Source organism: Coffea eugenioides, chromosome 3 (assembly GCF_003713205.1).
Source record: "Coffea eugenioides isolate CCC68of chromosome 3, Ceug_1.0, whole genome shotgun sequence".
NCBI classification, from domain to species: domain Eukaryota; kingdom Viridiplantae; phylum Streptophyta; class Magnoliopsida; order Gentianales; family Rubiaceae; genus Coffea; species Coffea eugenioides.
Genome location: NC_040037.1, coordinates 44701726 through 44721206, shown reverse-complemented (window position 1 = coordinate 44721206; position 19481 = coordinate 44701726). Strand labels below are relative to the sequence as shown.

At 37.0% G+C, this 19481-nt stretch overlaps 1 pseudogene; it reads left to right on the top strand.

The window, feature by feature from the left end:
* Positions 1 to 18537, top strand: part of LOC113766731 — a 43308-nt pseudogene extending 24771 nt beyond the window's left edge.
* The last annotated feature ends 944 nt before the right edge of the window (positions 18538 to 19481 follow it).

Sequence of the window (19481 nt, the reverse complement as noted above, 5' to 3'; positions counted from 1 at the left end):
CATTTTTAGGGTTATCCATTCACTTTTCAATAAATAATCAAATTTCATTCAATGAATTTGACCATTTTACCCCTTTTGACACATCATGCGTCGATCAAAATAAGCAATTCATTCGGATTTTATCCTCATTTTTTAAGACGAATGTTTCTTCTCACTCCAAATTGGCAAAATTTTTCAAATCATTTTTCACTCAATCAATTGATCGGATTCATCAGGTATGGTATAGTGCCTACCTTAGAGGATTGCATTTTCATGCTAGGCCTACCCTTGGTGTAAAAAGGGTTCCCCCATAGGACATGCATACCGAATTTACAATTTTGCCTACTAACTCTGGGTATTTTTCTTTTATTTTTTCCCCTCCCCCCTGCATTCATAAAAATATTTCAATAGGGTGAAAATAACTTTCTATATCTGATAACAATTTTGATCTGATAGAGTTTGAAAATTACAAGTATTACTTGATTCTTAGGCAGGCCCTACAATGTGAATTCGAAAATTCATCTGAAGGCGCTCGTGCAAAACATCTAAGGGATTTCATTGCTCAAAGGAAAAGGGGGCTATTAAGAAAGAAAAGTGTGTATACACGTGTAAAGGAGTTCTTTAGAATTTTTCTCATATGTATTGCTTTTAAAATTTTTCAAACATTGGCAATAATGAAGCTTTTGTTCAGACAATTATTTGTTTTGTATAATACTCGTGTACATTTCATTCTTTATTGAGCTCATTAAGAGATTTCATGATGAATTTTAAGAAATAAGACCGAATTGAGAGTTTTTTCAACCTCCAGCCTGAAAATTCGCAAGTGTACGCTTTCTAAAATCCTTGTGTACACTAGATTGGTGATCCGAGCTACACAATAAGAGTGCTCAAAATTAAAAGAGGTCACTCAGAAGGCCCATGAGATACCTTTCTCCTACACTTAACCCCAAAATAAAATCAGTCACATTGATTGATAAATTGCAAATTGAGGCAACTTTTGCTTGAAAATGTCCGCGGTGTCTGATCCGATTCAATCACATCTAAGTGAAAGCAAAAATGTGCATTATTCTTGTTTATTTTGAAAATTTGGAATGATACTTCGAGCATTCTTTTCTCTACCTAAACACATTTTATCATTTGCTCTCCCATTTGAGCCTTTGAAAGAATAATTTCGTTTCAAAATAAGAGCCCTAATGATCACTACCCTATATTGAAAAATTTTCAAATGTCAAAAAGGGGAATGGATTTTCAATGACCATTTCGTTACTTTGGTTGTCATGAGGTGTAAGAATGATACTTTGGCCGTCGTTTCTACAACCTAAACACTGATCATCCCTTGCATCCTCATTTGAGCTAAAATTGGTGGTTCTTTTCGAGTGCACATATGATCGCACCCCACATTGGGGAAGGAGATTGGGAAATTTTGGGAAAAGGAAAAGGGGAAAGGGAACCGCAAATTGGGGAAATTTGATTCCACTTGGGTTCCAATTTTGAAAAAAAAAAGAAGAAAAGGAAGAGTTTTGTCCGCGTGGATCGCCTATGTTTCACAAATATGGATGAACAAGGGTCTTCCTCTGTCAGTTAATTCAGATACATGCAAAAAATTTCGCATTAACGAAAGTTTCCTTTCAGAGTTATTGTAAGGGACGGAACAAAGGTTAGGCCCTCTTCTTTTCCAATCAAACATTCTATCCCTAGTTATCCCTTTTGAGCCTTCAGAATAAATTATTTCGTTTGGCAATCCCTGAGAATCGCAAACCCCACACTGGGGGCAAGTTTGAGTTGAAAAAGGAAAATTTCAAGAAGTGAAAAAGTGAAATGCCACAAAATCAAAAGACAAAGGAAGAAAAGAGAACCTCAGTTCAAAAATAACTGGGGCAAATTTTGTGAAAGTTCAAAAAATGGCAGAAGGCCGAAAAATCGAAAGAAAATGAAAGAGAAAAAGCCTCAATTGAGCACAAGCTCTGGCAAATTTTGATTTAACCCTAAAATAGAGTTGACACAACAATGCGATCTCAGATTACTTAAACCACTCTTGAAATCTGCCTTCAAGCCTAACTTTTCTAAACACCCCACCAGACCCCATTACAAAAGCCGAAAGTCCTGACTTTTGTTCTTTGCAATGGCCCTGTCAAGAAAATTTCTGATGTCGGAAAATTTTAGCTGTATTTCTGAATTGCCTGGGTATGGGGTTGACGCTACTCACCATGTGAAAACCCACCAAGTTGAGGGAAAGGAAAAAGAGGCAAAAAGCAAAGCAAGAAAAGTAAATGCAAGGAAAATGCAGGAAAAAATTCGACGCTGAAGTCCCTGGTGAATGATGAGAAAAATGCAAACAAAATCTGAGATTTTTTGAGTTCAAAATAGGGGCAATTTTGAAAAATGCGATCTTCGGTGCAATGTCCTCGAAAGTTTTATTCTTTAACTATCGTTTCCAAGCCACATTATAAGCCTATAAAGTCCATCACTGACTTATCCTTCATGACAACCCAAAGTGAGGATTATGCTCATAAGAAGTCCATCAATCATTTGCGATCATAAGGGTATAACCAGTTTTCACATGTTTAGCTATCGTTTCCATCCATATTGTTACAAGCCTATAAAGTTTATATGTTGACTACGTTTTCTTAAAAAATAAGGGTGATAAACTCTTTTGCTTTCACTAAAATGTGATGTTGAATGCATTACAATCTTGGGCACAAGAACCAGACAAATCTTGACCTCTCATTTTCCTTGGCCACCTCAAATCAGAAATAAAGTCACTTGATTGGTCCTGAAGATGAGCCAACTGGAAATGGTGACCCATTACCCAAAGCATCGATGCTAAAGTGAGGAAGAAATCTTTTGTAATTTGGCATTATTTTGAGAAAGTCATCATGAAATTTCGGCATGAGTTCAAACTCAACATTCAAATTTCTTCACGTTGTATATATGATTACTTTCTAAGTGTTGGAAAGTGCGATCTCTCTTGGTTCAAATAAATGGAGAGACATCCAAACCAATTTTTGCAATCAAATGGGCCCACACTGGGGCAAAATTTTTATTTGCAAGATTTCGCAAAATAAGCCCACACTGGAAAAATTTTAGTCCATTTGAGGATTTCGTCAAAGATTCAAGCAAGACTTTCAAATCAATCACGCTACTCTTTCCATGAGTAGTAGTTGCATTAATTTTGAAAATAATTTAAGTGCATGTTTTACTTTGGTAAGCCCCCTGTGCAGGTGTCCATGGCTGAAATCGACGAAGAAGCGCAAGTCAGAATCTTACGAATCAAGGCCTCAAGGAGGAGCAACCAAGCCGTAATACAAGTCAATTGATCGGTTGCACAATAATTGGTGGAAATTGGGGCAAATTATTTTTTTGAAAAGATTCTCAAAAAAAAAAATCAAACTTGAATTTAATTTCTTGTTCCTTGACAAATTTCAATTTGATCTCAGCGCCCGTCGCGCACTCTTCCATTCCCCATTCTTGACAACCACATTGAATTCACTGACTTCAACCACCGTTAACATCGAGTCTATCTCACTAACGAGTGCGTTTTTGTTCAACCACCGTTAGCATCGAATCTATCTCACTAACGTGTGCGTTTTTATTCTACCTCGGCAGAACTGGGTTCTATCCCGTTGACCGCTTATATCACGTTGGAACTGGGTTTTATCCCGCCAATCTCGGCAGAACTGGGTTCTATCCCGCTGACCACTTATATCACGTTGGAACTGGGTTTTATCCCGCTGACCTCGGCAGAACTGGGTTCTATCCCGCTGACCGCTTATATCAAATTGGAACTGGGTTTTATCCCGCCAACCTCGGCAGAACTGGGTTCTATCTCGCTGACCGCTTATATCAAGTTGGAACTGGGTTTTATCCCGCCAACCTCGGCAGAACTGGGTTCTATCCCGCGCCTCGGCAGAACTGGGTTCTATCCCGCTGACCGCTTTCATCACGTTGGGCCTGTACTTTGTGCCACCAACATCCCGTTAGGCCTGGATTTTGTGCCGCCAACATCACAAAGTTCACGTTGGATTTGGATTTTGTACCACCAACTAAGGCAGGCTCGGGTTTAATCCCACTGACCAATTCATCACATTGGGGCAAATCTTTGGATAACTTTTTTTCGAGTAAATTTTATACAGTTTCTTTTGCACCGCCACTAGCCGTTGGGTCAGTCCCGCTAGTGAGCACTTTATTTTACAGCCGTTGGGTCAGTCCCACTAGTGAGCACTTTATTTTACACCGCCACTAGCCGTGGGTCAGTCCCACTAGTGAGCGTTTCACTTTTATCGCCACCAGCCGTGGGTCTGTCCCACTAGTGTGCATTTCATTGACACCGCCACTAGCATTTCATTTTCATCGCCACTAGCCGTGGGTCAGTCCCACTAGTGTGCACCATGATTTAAGTTTTTGTTCGGGTCAGTCCCATGATTTGAAATTTTATCCGAGTCAATCCCATGATTTTAAATCTCTTATTCGGGTCAGTCCCATGATTTTAAACTTTATTCGGGTCAGTCCCATGATTTTTAATTTTATTCGGGTCAGTCCCATGATTTTAAATCGTATTCGGATCAGTCTCATGATTTTAAATTTTGTCAGGGTCAGTCCCATGATGTTTTATTCGGGCCAGTCCCATGATTTTAAATTTTATTCGGGTCAGTCCCATGATTTTAAACTTTATTCAGGCCAGTCCCATGATTTTAAACTTTATTCGGGTCAGTTCCATGATTTTAAATTTTATTCGGGTCAGTCCCTTGATTTTAAATCTCTTATTCGGGTCAGTCCCATGATTTTAAACTTTATTCGGGTCAGTCCCATGATTTCAAGTTTGTTCGGGTCAGTCCCATGATTTAAGTTTTTGTTTGGATCTATCCCATTTACATTTCTGTCTGGGTCTATCCCATTTACATTTCTGTCCGGGTCTATCCCGTGGTTCTATCCTATTTATATTTCTGTCCGGGTCTATCCTATTTACATTTCTGTCCGGATCTATCCCGTGGGTCTATCCCATTTACATTTCTGTCCGGGTCTATCCCGTGGGTCTATCCCATTTAAATTCCTGTTCGGGCCAGTCCCGTTTTAAATTCTTGTTCGGATCAGTCCCGTTTTAAATTTCTTGTTCAGATCAATCCATTATAAATTTCTCGTCCCAGTCAATCTCATCAAAAGGGGTCAGTCCCCATCGTTCGAGTTGTTCACAGCCGAATAACACAGGTAAGTATTTGGTGTCTACTTTTTTGTCTCAAGTTTTTTCAAAACTCAGACAAAGAGGGGCAAACTGTAGACACCAAATTTTTGGTTTCGAATTCTATTTTTTTTAATTAGTTTAATTTTAGATTTATTTGTTTCAATTTTAGGTTTATTTTGGTTGTTTCCTGTTTCGTGCCTCTTATTGTATTTTAATTAGTTTACGAGCATTTATTTTATCTACTAATTTGATTAAAAAAAAAAAAGAGAAAAGAAAAGAAAAAAGATGAAAGTGAAAAATGAAGGAAAAAAGATTGAAAAATGGCAACTTTGTTGTTTTTAGTTTGTATATTTTGAGGTGATGTTACTTAAATTGTTGTTTTTTATTACTTAGCTTTATTATTAATTTTGTTAAATTATTATTCCAAAAAAAAAAGGAAAAAAGAAGAGCTCATGCACAGGATCCAAACCCATTCCTTCATATTACATTTCCGGACGGAAAACAAAACAGCGGGAGCGAAGCTGCGATTCCTGGAGCGCTTAACGTTTTTGTTTTATTTTAGCTCCGCTTGATTGTTGCTTGGTTCCACCTGGCTTCATCCGAAGCCAAGGATCATGGCACCGTTAGATGAAAACGGGGCTCTCATCAGCACCCTTCATGCGAGGGTTTAGAGAGTCGGGGTGATATAAAAGGGAAGGCAGCCAAGGTTTTGAGATTCTTAAGGACAGCTGGTGGAGAGAGAGGTTTTAGAAGAAAAAGAACGCAGCTTTTGTGGCGGCTGGAAAGGAGATAAAGTGAGAGATTGAGGGAGGAAACCGGGAGCAGAAAAGGGGAGTAGAGTTGGCGGCTAGGGCACTAGAAAATCCAGATTGAATGACGGCTGGGGTTTAAGGAGAGCAGACGGCTAAGGGGCTACGGGCTGAGGTAGAGATCTGGGAGAGCGGGATAAGAGAGAAGAAAGCAGCTTCGGGGGTTTGAGAGAGAGGACAACCAGTGAAGAGAGTAGAGAGTGGCGGATGAGAAGCTAAGGAAGAAACAGAGAGGGAGTCTTCGGCAAGAGCCGAGGGGAAAAATCTGCAAATTAGGGAGAAGTTCTTCGGGTAGAGAAACTGAGGAAAAGTTACGGGCTTTGGAGAAACTAGAAAGCAAGAGGCAAGTGTTCCAGAGCTGGGCGAGAGGAAAGAGGAACTGAACCAGAAACTGAGCTAACTCCACCACCATTATCACCACTGCAGCCCCAAGTCACGGAGTCCCCGCTGCACCCCCACTGTGACACATTCAAAGGAGTATCTTACGTTGTCAAATTTCATAGACATTTCCAGGTATTCATAACCTTTTTTCCTGCTATTGTGAAGCATTTCATTTGTAAAGGTTGGACTCCCTTCCGTGTGTGACTGCCGAACCATTGCTGGGTTATGACTTGGCCGGGGGTTATTATAGGACTTTGCTTTCAAATGATGATGTAGTCTGGGGCTTGATGAATTTGATTCATTCAGTGTTGCGATGCCATGAGGAAAGATAAGATGCACTAACAAATCTGATTAGGATCCTGGGTTATGCATGTTTGTTTCTTCCTTCATCTCGTTACTTTGTTCGCTACTGTCGTGCATACTCTTGGCCTGGAAATTTTGTTATCAGAATTGAAGTAGTCGATGTTCATGTCAGAAGTTCTTTTTGTTAAATGACATGCCATAGTTTCCCTTCCTTCTTTGTGTTGATCGTGCAATGAATCTGGACGATGTTTGCTGTCCGTAGCAGTCATAGCTGAAAGTTGCAGCCCTTTTGTCTTTTCCAGATTTGCACGTTTCTCTCGAATCTGTATGATGTTTTGACTCTAGTTGTGTGGTTGAATGAGTTAGGAACCATTTGAATCACCAAGCATGTTTCAGCCAAATATAAAGAAACGAAATTGCAGCGGCTTCGCCGAATGTGATGCTCGGTCGCATGAGTTTTGATTTGTTTGATTGTTTGGTGTGTTTGCTGGCTGCAATGCATTCGGCAGGTCCATTTTCTGCTGTTTCCCCCAGTTGCTACCCCCTCCCTTTTTTGTGTACTGTTAATGCTGTTTTTTAGCGGTAATAAGTATAAGTTGTGCATTTTCGATGGCTTGGGACTGATCTGCATCATGTGCAAGTTTGATAATGAATTTCGGAAGAGAGAAATGAAGACATAAATTGTAAAAAAAAATAGATTTGCACGCTCTTCTATTCTAATTTTTTTCTTCTCCTCTGTTTAAACCCGAGAGTTCCTGTTGTTTGATTCAAATTTGGTTTGATTAAAGTAGTAGTTGGGCGCTTCAAATTGTGTCTAAGAGCTGCATGTGAAAACTCAGAAATGAAAAGCTTGCGGATGTGAAGGTTGCAGAATTTCTTTTACAGAAGATTTGCTTGCTTGAATGTTCAATTTCTGTGGTTTTGATTGCTCAATATCATGCCTTTGCTGTTTGGTTGGAAATTTGGCCGTGTTTTACATCCGATGAATCCCCCAAAGCATAGCTAAGGGTAAGTGGAAAATTGCAGCGCTTTATTCCTTTCTTTGGCTGATATTTCTTGTATCTCTGGTAGTCACCAATCCAGATTTTCTGTTTTAGTCTTGTAATGAAAGTGTCACTCAAATTGGTTGATGATTAGGGGTGATGTCTTGTGGTTGTTGATGTTTGTTGGTGATCTGTTTGGTGGGTAATGAATCATAGCAGAAATTGTAAAAACTCCATAGCCGGAACGTTGCAGAAGCTTGTTTTCTTTTTCTCTTCGTGGATTGCATGCTTTGCATGAAGAAATAATTTCTAAAAATTGCAAATCAACCCCTTGGCTTCCAACTAATGCTGCTATGACCCAATCAATTGAATAATTTCATCAATTTGGTCCTTGGTAGTTTTAATTTTTGCAACTTCATTACTTGTTTGCTTCAACTGGCCACCTTGCTTTGTTTAAGTTGCTTTTAATTCATAATTTTAAGGGCTTTCGGACCAAGCGAGCTCGTGTTTGCATACTTTCTTTAATTTTCTCAATTAAAATGATGCCTTGACCTTTTCTTTTATTTTGGAGGATAAATTAGTAATTTCACTTCGTTAGGGCATCAACTCAAGGGAGGTATAACTTCTTTTATCTTTTTGTCTCTCCCCTATGTGATCCAACGTGCTAAGTGAGAATCGCATGTCTACTTTGCTTTCCTTGCCTTTCCTTAATTTCTTTCATTTATTCATTTGCTTTTGTTTTTATTAAGTTATTCTTTATGGGGTATGTGTACACCTCTTGGCTTGTAATAGATAGGGATTGAAGAGCATTTTGGTCCATTTCTCCCCTTTCCCTTTTGTTTTAGTTAGCAAATGTAATAGGTTCATTAGATTGATTGCTTGCTTTTGTTGCTACGTGTTAATTTGTTTTATTAGGCTCTTGCATTTAGTCCAGCATGCTAAGTGTTATGTGCTACGTGTTTATAGGTGATTGGCATGTCTACTTGCGTTCTATAGTCATAGATGAATGTAATGGATGAATGCACGTCACCACACTAGTCCAACGCTAGTTGTGGCTCATTATCCCGTTTTTCACTAGTCCAACGCTAGTAGGAATGCATAGATATGGGCTAGTCCAACGCTAGACCCTTAGGGATCTCCCTCGCTAGTTCATACTTGCATGTTCCACTCCATTTCATGCATGTTTCTTAGTTTTTCTAGCATTTGGCATGCCCCTCCAACCCTTTCCCCTTCATTTTAGGTTTTTGCATCCTCATGCTAGTTATAGGGTACATTTGCTTGAGGGTCCCCTTTCGATAAGGGAAACGAGCGAGTGTGGCTACAAAAATAGCCTTAGCACGCTAGTTCTTCCTTCTAATCAAAGGGAAAATTAAAGTCGTGAAATTATGAGTCATTCCCGTACCCGACTTGATGCATTCCTCTAGGTTCATGCACCTCCATTTTACCATATTACTTTTTCATTTTTTTATCTACATTTTCTCACTACTTATATTTTTCTCACTCCACATGCCATGTTCACACACATCTCTTCTTTCCCTATCATTTATTTATTTTCTACCTCACAAATTGCACCCAATCGCACTTAGATGCATTCACTGCTATTATACTATATTTTCATCCACTTGCACACAAACACCTTCATTTTCTCAATTGGCACACTTGCACTTTTCTTACATTTGCACACTTGCATTTTTCTTACATTTGCACACTTACACTCATACTTGAGTCTTCATTTGCATTATTCATGACCTCTATGAGAGCTTTCCTTATTGGCCACCACAACTCATGTGGTTGGGACCAAAAAGGCTCATAAGAGACATTTTAAATTTAGGATTGCATTTTTCTTTCCTTTTCATATCCATTAGTCACATCCAACATGCAACGCATATTTTGGGTAGAAGAATTAGGAAACGTGGGGCTAAATCACGCAACTAGCTTTGGCTAGGGTAAGGGAGTGCCTTAGGCTTTGCCTTTGCCTTCTCCCTTATCAAATGTGACCCCCGATCCCTTTTTTTGGTTACGTAGATCTAAAAGTTCTTAAAAAGGGGTTTGTTTACTTTGCTTTCCAAAAATCACTTCTTGGGTGACTTGGTACACCCTAACTCTATACCAAGTGGCGACTCTGTTTTCCATTCAAAACCCTTTTTGAACTTCATTTGGCCAAACCGTCGCATTTCACAATCCCCGGCCTTTTATTTTCGTTTTTACACGTTCACATACACACTACTTTCACACAATCAAAAAGTGGGGCGCGACACTGGTATTAATCAATTGAACAATTACGGATTCAATCAATTAATCTGGTAGTAGATTATTAGATTAATTCGAATATCGGACCCTTGACATTCAAATAACAAAACAATCATAAGAAGTTAAATCAGAAAATGTACAAACACCAATGAATAAAAGAAATAAGTAAAATAATTCGATCTCACAGATGTTTGGAACCGAATTCTCAAATTGACCTTCGAATAAAAAATGGGAATTTAGTTCTTCATTATTAAGAAAATTGCTAACGTGATGCTATGGGAAAGAGTCAAAATCATCGGCTCCTCCCCCGAGCTCCCCTTTTTTCTTCTAGTCTCCAAATATATATGTATATAGTCGGCTGACTCTTTTCTTCCCTAAGAAGTAGTAATCAAACGGGACTCAGCCGACTTCCCTTATTCTTTTGTTTCCTACTTGATATCTACTACTTAATAATAAAGGCCTATTGCCTAACCAGGAAAAAAGGAAATAAAGACAATAATAACTCAGGTTTCCTAATACAACTCTACAACTAACAAAAATAATTAAAGTTTTTCAAATTCCACCAAAGATATCCATATTTAACTCGAACTAGGAAATCTCCATGCGCGATAAATTCTCGAGTCTTCTGGACTTGAATGTAAGTTCCGAACATACCATCACCAAATTAGCTGAAAATTGTCCTTTTTAATCATATTTTGGTTATTTTCCTACAACTAGCACCATTAGCCAAATATAAGTAGAATCCATCAATTAAAACAATATTTGGTAAAGTAAAAGAGAAAAATAATCATAAAATTAATTATAAAAATGCAACCTATCAATTTCCCCCACACCTAAACCATACTTGTCCTCAAGCATGAGAACAATAAATCAAACAATCAAACAATGGCTATTGCTCAAATATTCTATTGCCAAGATATATTTAAAACACACGTCAAGTATTAGTGGCAATTTTCAAGAAATAGCTCTCCAGTTAGTTTTCAAGATCAAGGATTCTTCTAATTTATGACTAACTAATCTAAAAATATAAAATATTCAACCAGCATCCATCAGCAAATGGTTCAACTATTAAGCAAAATCTCAACATTAAAATTCATGGATCAGCAGGTTAACAATTCATTCAAACACTTCCACATTTTTCACTATTAGCACATTTTTTTTTTCTAAAATATCCCAAACTTGAGTTTTTTCTTTTTTTTTTAGGGGGAATGCTTAGTTTTTAACCATTTAAGCGTTTTGACTCGAATTCTGACATTTGCTAAATAAGGGAGCCTGGTTATTTAGCTCTCATCGCTTAAAAATCACAAACTCTTAACTATCGTTGCTTTTTGTCGCGAAAATCGACACTTGTGTTGAAAACCTCCGGTTACTAAGCAAAGATACTAGCGAAGTATAACCGAATACTATTCATAAATAAGTACCAAATTAAAATTAAAAATCACACAAACCCATTTCATTTCTTAAATATGGAGAAACTAAGATTAATAGTTGAACCAATTTGCACAAAAATTGCTAGACAAATATTTACAATACTTAGAGAAGTTAATCAGAAAGTGCAAAAGTCACAAAATCTCAAATATTCACCAAAGAGATACCCGTAAATTTAACCATGTCATACATAACATCTTAGAGTATAAAATCTTAACAATAGAAAAATTTGAAACATCTAACCATTGTTTATTAGGAACGATCATAAAAATGCATAAAGATTGGCAAAAATTGGATAAATTGAAAAAAAAATTCCAACAGAAAATGCCAATATTTGCACTTTTCCAATATACTATCATACGTTATCCCCCCACACCTAAATCTTACATTGTCCCTAATGTAAAAAATAAATAATCAAAAGAAAAGTAATGGAGATAACGAAACTTCCCTGATAATTGAGAGGGTCGTGGGTAGCTACAAGTGAGGGGCAAATGATTGTAGAGCTTAACGTATGTTGATGGTTGGCGGCGGTAGAGTTCGGATGGAGAATGATGGAAGAAATGAAGAAAGAAGAAAGAAAAAAAGAGAGAAAGCAAGAAAGAAAGAAAAAGAAAGGGAAAAAGAAGAGAAAGGAAAGAAAAAAAATATTTTATTCATTTTTTTTTTACCTTCTCCTAGGACATGACATGGGCACGTCATGATGGTAGGAACCCTTCTGATGAAGAATCGTTGAATTGAAAGTTACCACGTGCCCTGTTGGCATGGGCAGATCATGAAGGTGAAAACCCTTCTGATAAAGACTTTGAGAATTGCACATTACCATGTGCCCAAGTGACACGGGTGCGTCATGAGGGTGGAAACTCTTCTGATAAAGCACTTGGGAGTTGCACATTATCACGCGCTTTGTTAACGCGGGCGCGTCATGTCGGGAGGACATCTAGTAATCATCAAAAACGAAAAATTAAACCAAAAATTTGTAAGAATTCTAAGAAAATATATTGAAACAATCAAATAGAATTGAACAAATAACACAAATAAATTGGGTTGCCTCCCAATAAACGCCTTTCTTTAATGTTTTTGGTTAGATATTGTCATGTTTGTTCAAGGAGAATAAAATCTTGTGGCTCGTTTCAGTGATTCATCCTCTATATAATCCTAATAACCCTCGTAAATAGAGTAACCCTTGAGCACACGAGCTATGGTCTTCCATGGACTAGTAGATGGCGCCAAATAAGTCAATAATAATCTAAATTCTCCACTCACTCCTCCATCACGCGCATTTACTGGTTCAAGATATTTTGCTATTGCCACTCTTAACTTACTCCTGTCATGAAATTCAAAATTTTCTGGAATAATAAAGTGAATCTCACTAACAGGAATTGAAGAATAAGAATCAGGAGAATATTGATTAAGGAATGGAGAAGATGTCACTACATTTGGAGGTTGTTCACTGGATTCATTCATTTGAACGAGTTGATGTTGGGGTCTTATTTCTTCCACTTCAACTTCCTTTTCAACTGCATCTTTAGATCCGTTTTCTTGAAACTCTTGCAGTTCCATGTCATTTGTCCGGATGATTACACTCTCATCTTTTTTAAGATTGATGTTAGTCTGTGAGGGTAATTCTTCACACATTTGAGAAGCTTGCATTATCCTGGATGTCAATAGATGCACCTGATTCGCCAGGTTACGAATGCTCGTTTGTGTCTCCTTATGAAATCGATATGTGTTAGTAGCTAGTAATTTAATCATTTTTTCAAGAGACATACCTGACATTGATGATGGCTGTTGCTGTTAATATTGATGTTGAAAATCGATTGGCTCTGATGTATAATTAAAGTTGGAGTTGTTCTACCATCTTTGCTCATACCCATTTGAATAAGGGTCATGCCATATTCGAGATTGGGATGAAAAACCTCCAAACTTATTGAGATAGACATCTAGGTAATCTTGATATTCAAAGCACATACTGGTTGAATGATCTGTGGCATAACAAATTCCACAGGTTGCAGCAGCCATTTTGTCTATAAGAAAGCTCAGTGAATCTGAATATTGATCATCAGAAAAAGCACAAGCCTCATTTCCTTTCATAGGAATAAAATCCAGTCTATCACCAAAATACGGAATGTCAGCAGCCATAAACTAGTGAAAAAAAATAAGAGAAAAAATATAAATAAAAATAAGATGAACTAAAAAAGAAACAAATTAATCAGGCACTAGTTCTCGGCAACGGCGCAAAAAATTTACAGGCGTTGAGCCTGTACAATAATAAATACCTACTCAACAAAAATATAAATTTTGTATATAGCGGTGAGTAGGGTCGAATCCACAGGGATTGCGGATAATTTGTTTCTTCTAAAATTCAGAATATGGGGGGTTTTTGAAAAATATAAAATAACTAATTAACCAACTAATGAAACAATTAACAGAAATAACAGGAATTAATCAATAATAAGTATGACTCTAGCCAAAGGTGCAACTTTTCAGATACTGTCCATTCAACTGATCATCGATGTAAAGATAATTCAATTACTCATTAATAGATTGGTTATAGTTGTCATACACGCAATAAACAACCAATTTTTCCTTACTTTTTCGATAGTCAAGGTATGGTCATTAACTATTTCCCTAACCAAGAAATAACCCTAGGTACGACCATAGGATTTAATTTCTCGATTGCATTAAAATTAGAAAAGCCCAACTTAACCAACAAACACGCTACGAGAGTTTGTTTAAATTAGATCATACGTTTCCCTAATATGGGACCAATCACGCTAGTCGCCACTGGTATTAATCTACTGAACAATTACGGATTCAATCAATTAATCTGGCAGTAGATTATTAGGTTAATTCGAATATCGGACCCTTGACATTTAAATAACATAACAATCATAAGAAGTTAAATCAGAAAACGTACAAATACCAATGAATAAAAGAAATAAGTAAACTAATTCAATCTCACAGATGTTTGGAACCGAATTTTCAAATTGACCTTCGACTAAAAAATGGGAATTTAGTTCTTCATTATTGAGAAAATCGCCAACGCGATGCTATGGGAAAGAGCCAAAATCATCGGCTCCTCCCCCGAGCATCCCTTTTTTCTTCTAGTCTCCAAGTATATATGAATATAGCCAGCTGACTCTTTTCTTCCCTAAGAAGTAGTAATCAAACGGGACTCGGCCGACTTCCATTATTCTATTGTTTCCTACTTGATATCTACTACTTAATAATAAAGGCCTATTGCCTAACCAGAAAAAAAGGAAATAAAGACAATAATAACTCATGTTTCCTAATCCAACTCTACAACTAACAAAAATAATTAAAGTTTTCCAAATTCCACCAAAGATGTCCATATTTGACTCGAGCTAGGAAATCTCCATGTGCGATAAATTTCCGAGTCTTCTGGACTTGAATGTAGGTCCCGAACGTACTACCACCAAATTAGCTGAAAATTGTCCCTTTTAATCATGTTTTGGTTATTTTCCTACAATTAACACCATTAATCAAATATAAGTAGAATCCATCAATTAAAACAATATTTGGTAAAGTAAAAGAGGAAAATAATCATAAAATTAATGATAAAAATGCAACCTATCAACAGTCCAATCTTCGACAAGGTTAAGATTTGATGTATCAATACTACTTTTTTTTTCAAACAAAACTCACCAAACCCCATGTATTTACTGAAATTTTGATTCTCCATACATTCAAGATTTTGAAAGATATTCAAGATGTTCTCTTTCCACAGATTCCAAAACTACTTGAGCGTAGCAATAGACAATTGAGTGAAATCCTGTTTTCAGAATGTATCAATACGATTAGGCTTGCCATTTAGAGGAGAAAAAATAATTAACTATATTTACTGCTCATATATGTGTATGTGTTTGTGTGTATGTATGTACACATGTACATTGGAAAAATGCATAGGTATATGTGTGTATATGTATGTATGTGCGCGCGTGTGTATGTATATACATATGTGGACATATATATATATATACATATGCATATATAAACACACATATAGATTTTCCAAAGAACAAGACTATTTTTGAATAATTCAATTCATTTGAAATCCTACGAAACCACTCTTTTTCCTATTCAAAGGTCAGCCTAGTTTTGTGTTTTCATATCGAGAATTATTTGCAAATGAAAAGATGTCCACTCACGCATATATACACATATGTGTATATATATATATGTGTATATATATATATATATATTTGTGTGTATACATATCACTTCTTCTTTTATATATATCTCTTAACAGATTTTTGGTAACAAAATTTCCTTAAGGATAAGCTAACTATATTTTACTTTTCATTCTATAACAAACAAAAAAAATCAAGCTCCAAACCTCAAGGAAAACAGAGGAATTAGTAAGAATAATCCTATACAAATCTCTTTGCATTCACAAAATTTTGTGTTTCAATCTAATTTTATAACAGCTATTGGTAAATCCATTCCTATGTACTTGTCCATCGTTGAACAATTAATTTATCATTAGAAACATTTTGAACCATTACCGACTTCCTTTCACCGCTCATTCCTATGTACTTGTCCACTGTTCATGAGAATATTAATTCTTTAACCATAAAATTTTTATTCGAGAGACTATTAAATTAAATCACAATAAAATCTCAATCTTACGAAATTATTTATGCTAATATGTGCATAACATCGATAGCATAACCATAACTTTCTTTTAATCTTCCGAAATGTTTCTATAATTCAATTCATGCACAATAGCTGCACACATAGACTAATTGTTGATTTATTTTTGTCTTTTATGGGTTATAAAAAGGAATTTACAATTTAAGTACCTCTTTTGTATCTCCTGAAAATTTGTACGTACACAACAATGCTGCAAATCAATAAATATTAAGTTAAACTTAACCTTAAGCAAGATACCAGGCAACGTTCAAAGCACGTTCCCTTATGCTTGTTACAATAATGCCACCTCGTAACGCTAACGTCATGTGTTTAAACAGTAGTTATCCTGTTTCACAATTAAATTGATCATTAATGGGTTTGTTGATGCTGAATAAAAGCATAAACAAGCTATTCAAATGATGTAAACTTACTTTACATAAATAACGTGCTTTAGTCATTAATTTTTGTGTTCCCACTTAACATTTTGAACCACTGGAAACCCGAATGAACGGCGAAAGAAAACTCGTTCAAGGTATAAATGTTGTATCATTTTGTTTTCAAAGTAATGAAACACAATAACAAGTCACCTAATGACTAGTAACAGCAATCTTAGCCTGTTTTCTAGTTCACACTGCACCTAGTGCAGCAGCTTCTGATGATGTTGGGTTCATCTATCAGGGATTTCAGTCATCAATCGAAGCCTGGATGGATTAGCCAAAGTCACCGATAATGGCCTCCTATGGATAACCAACACTACCAAATCACAAAGTGGGCATGCCTTCTATCCTAATCCCATCAACTTCAAGAGCGCATCTAATAGTTCAGCTTTCTCCTTTTCCACCCAATTTGTGTTCGCTATAATACCCGATGTCCCAGGCGTGATTGGTCCGGGATTGGCTCTCGTGATTGCACCAACAAGAAACCGTACAGAAGGGCCTATGTCAAAGTTCTATAGTATGGAAAGTCTCGGCCTCTTTGATAGAAACACCGATGGAAATCAGACAAATCACGTTTTCGCTGTGGAGCTTGACACCTTTTAGAACCCAGATTTTGGAGATATTAATGCCAATCATGTTGGTATCGATATTAACTCTGTGAGGTCCAAGGTATCAAAGCCAGCAGGTTACCAAGCTAATAACAAGAATTCATTTGACAACTTAACTCTTAGCAGCGGTCAACCGATGCAACTTTGGGTGGAATACGATGGGATTGATAGGAGAATCGATGTTACGCTGGCCCCAATAGTGGCCGCCAAACCACATACTCCTCTTTTGTCTTTGATATATGACCTTTCGCCGATTTTAGTGCAAAACATGTATGTTGGCTTTTCTGCTGCCACTAGCCCAGTAGAAAGAGGAACATCTCATTTTATACTTGGATGGAGCTTCAGGATGAATGGTGTTGCGCAAGCTCTTGATCTCTCTCGGCTCCCTAAGCTACCTCGGTCTGGACATAAGAAAGTGTAAAATTTTCCCGTGGGATTTGCTTACTTTTGTGTTTAATATTAATACCTGGAGTAGCTTTTTATCTAAGGAGAAAGTGGAAGTTTGCTGAAGTGCTGGAAGAATGGGAGCTTGCTTACGGACCTCACAGGTTCAAGTATCAAGACTTGTGCATTGCCACCAATGGATTCACAGAAAAGCAGCTGTTAGGAAAAGGCGGATTTGGCAGGTTCTACAAAGGCGTTTTGCCAACAAACAATCTTGAGGTTGCTGTCAAGAAGGTCTCTTATCATGCAAGACAGGGAATGAGAGCATTTGTTGCGGAAATCGTCAGTATTGGTCGATTGAGTCATGGAAATTTAGCACCGTTGTTGGGTTATTGTCGGCGTAAAGAAGAGTTACTCTTGGTATACGAGTTCATGTCCAACGGTAGTCTAGACAAGTTTTTGTATGACCAACCCAAGTATACGCTCCACTGGAGCCAACGATTTCATGTCATCAAAGGTGTAGCATCTGGATTATTCTATCTACACGAAGAATGGGAACAAGTTGTGATCCACAGAGATGTAAAAGCCAGTAATGTACTACTGGATGGTGAACTGAATGGAAGATTAGGAGATTTCGGCCCGGCAAGGCTATACGATCATGGAACTCTCCCTCAAACCACCCATGCAGTAGGACAGGGAAGGCCACAACGAGCACTGATGTATATGCTTTTGGGGGTTACCTGTGGAAGAAGGCCTATAGAACCCCGAGCAGCACCAGCAGAAAATTTCATTTTGGTTGATTGGGTATTTTCGTGCTGGAAAGCAGGCAATGTTCTCCAGGCGGTTGATCAAAGGCTACGCACCGAGTATGTGAAAGAGGAAGCAGAATTGGTGTTGAAACTAGGCTTCTTGTGCTCTCATTCAGAACCGCAGAGTAGGCCAAGTATGAGGCAAGTTCTGCTGTACTTGGAGGGATCAGTTGCCCTGCCAGAATTATCATCACTGCCCATGGGCGTTTCTGCTGTTGGTATTGGCTTCGCCCATCCTGCTGCCTTTGAAGATACTACATCGTCATTTGCATCTTCCACAGACAAAAGTTTCTCACATTCTGTAGCAGACTCTGTTCTCTCTGGTGGTCGGTAACTTCACTAAATTTAGGGAAATAAAAGTGCTTATTTTGTTGAGTGCATTTTTATTATCTTTCTACCCAGGAGAGGCCCTTGTACTGTTTATTAGTGTGGCATCTCAAATATGCAATGTTTTAATATTGAAGCCTTTTCTTTTCCCCTTTTGTTTTCTGTTTTCTAGTTTCTGTATGTCTTGTAAAAAGATTGATTCATGTAGAACTCGAATTTAAAATTCTAGTAATAATAAATATATGCAGGGTTACAGAATTGAAAAGAGAATATAATTATTCAAAATATTTATGTGGGATAATGAGAAAGGAATAAACGCAACTCACAATATTATTGAAATTTTAAACAATAGAAGAAAATGACACCATAATAAAATCTTATAAACACTCTTAAGCTCTCTTAAGAAAATACCTAAACTATTGCCCTATTTATGACTTATTAAGAGATTTAAAATAAGAAATCCTAAATAATACAACTACCAAAAACCTAACTTCAATAAAACTAGTGGATAAATAAATAGAAACTTCCACGTTTGGTTTATTTTGCCAACAATTAATAGCAGCTAATCATTAACATCTTTTTTGAGAGCAAATTAAATTGTTGCACTAAAACATTCTGGAAACCATCCCACCATACCTATGTATAAGAGCAAAGATAGCCCAGAGCACAGAAACTTCAACAATTAAATGCCCAAAGACTGAAACTATATGGTCCTTTACTCCAAAGCGACTCACATTTTTGTCCCATACTGAACAACTCAATGGATCTTTTCAATTCTTTGACACTTCATTGAGCTTTTCGTGCATTAGTCATGCTTCTTGATTGCTAGAATTTAATTATTAGTTTCAGTTAAATGTTCCATCAAATTTCAAAATTAGCTTGATAACGATTTTCTGTGAGCTAATTATATATATATATATATATGTATATGTATATGTTGAAGAAGAGCCA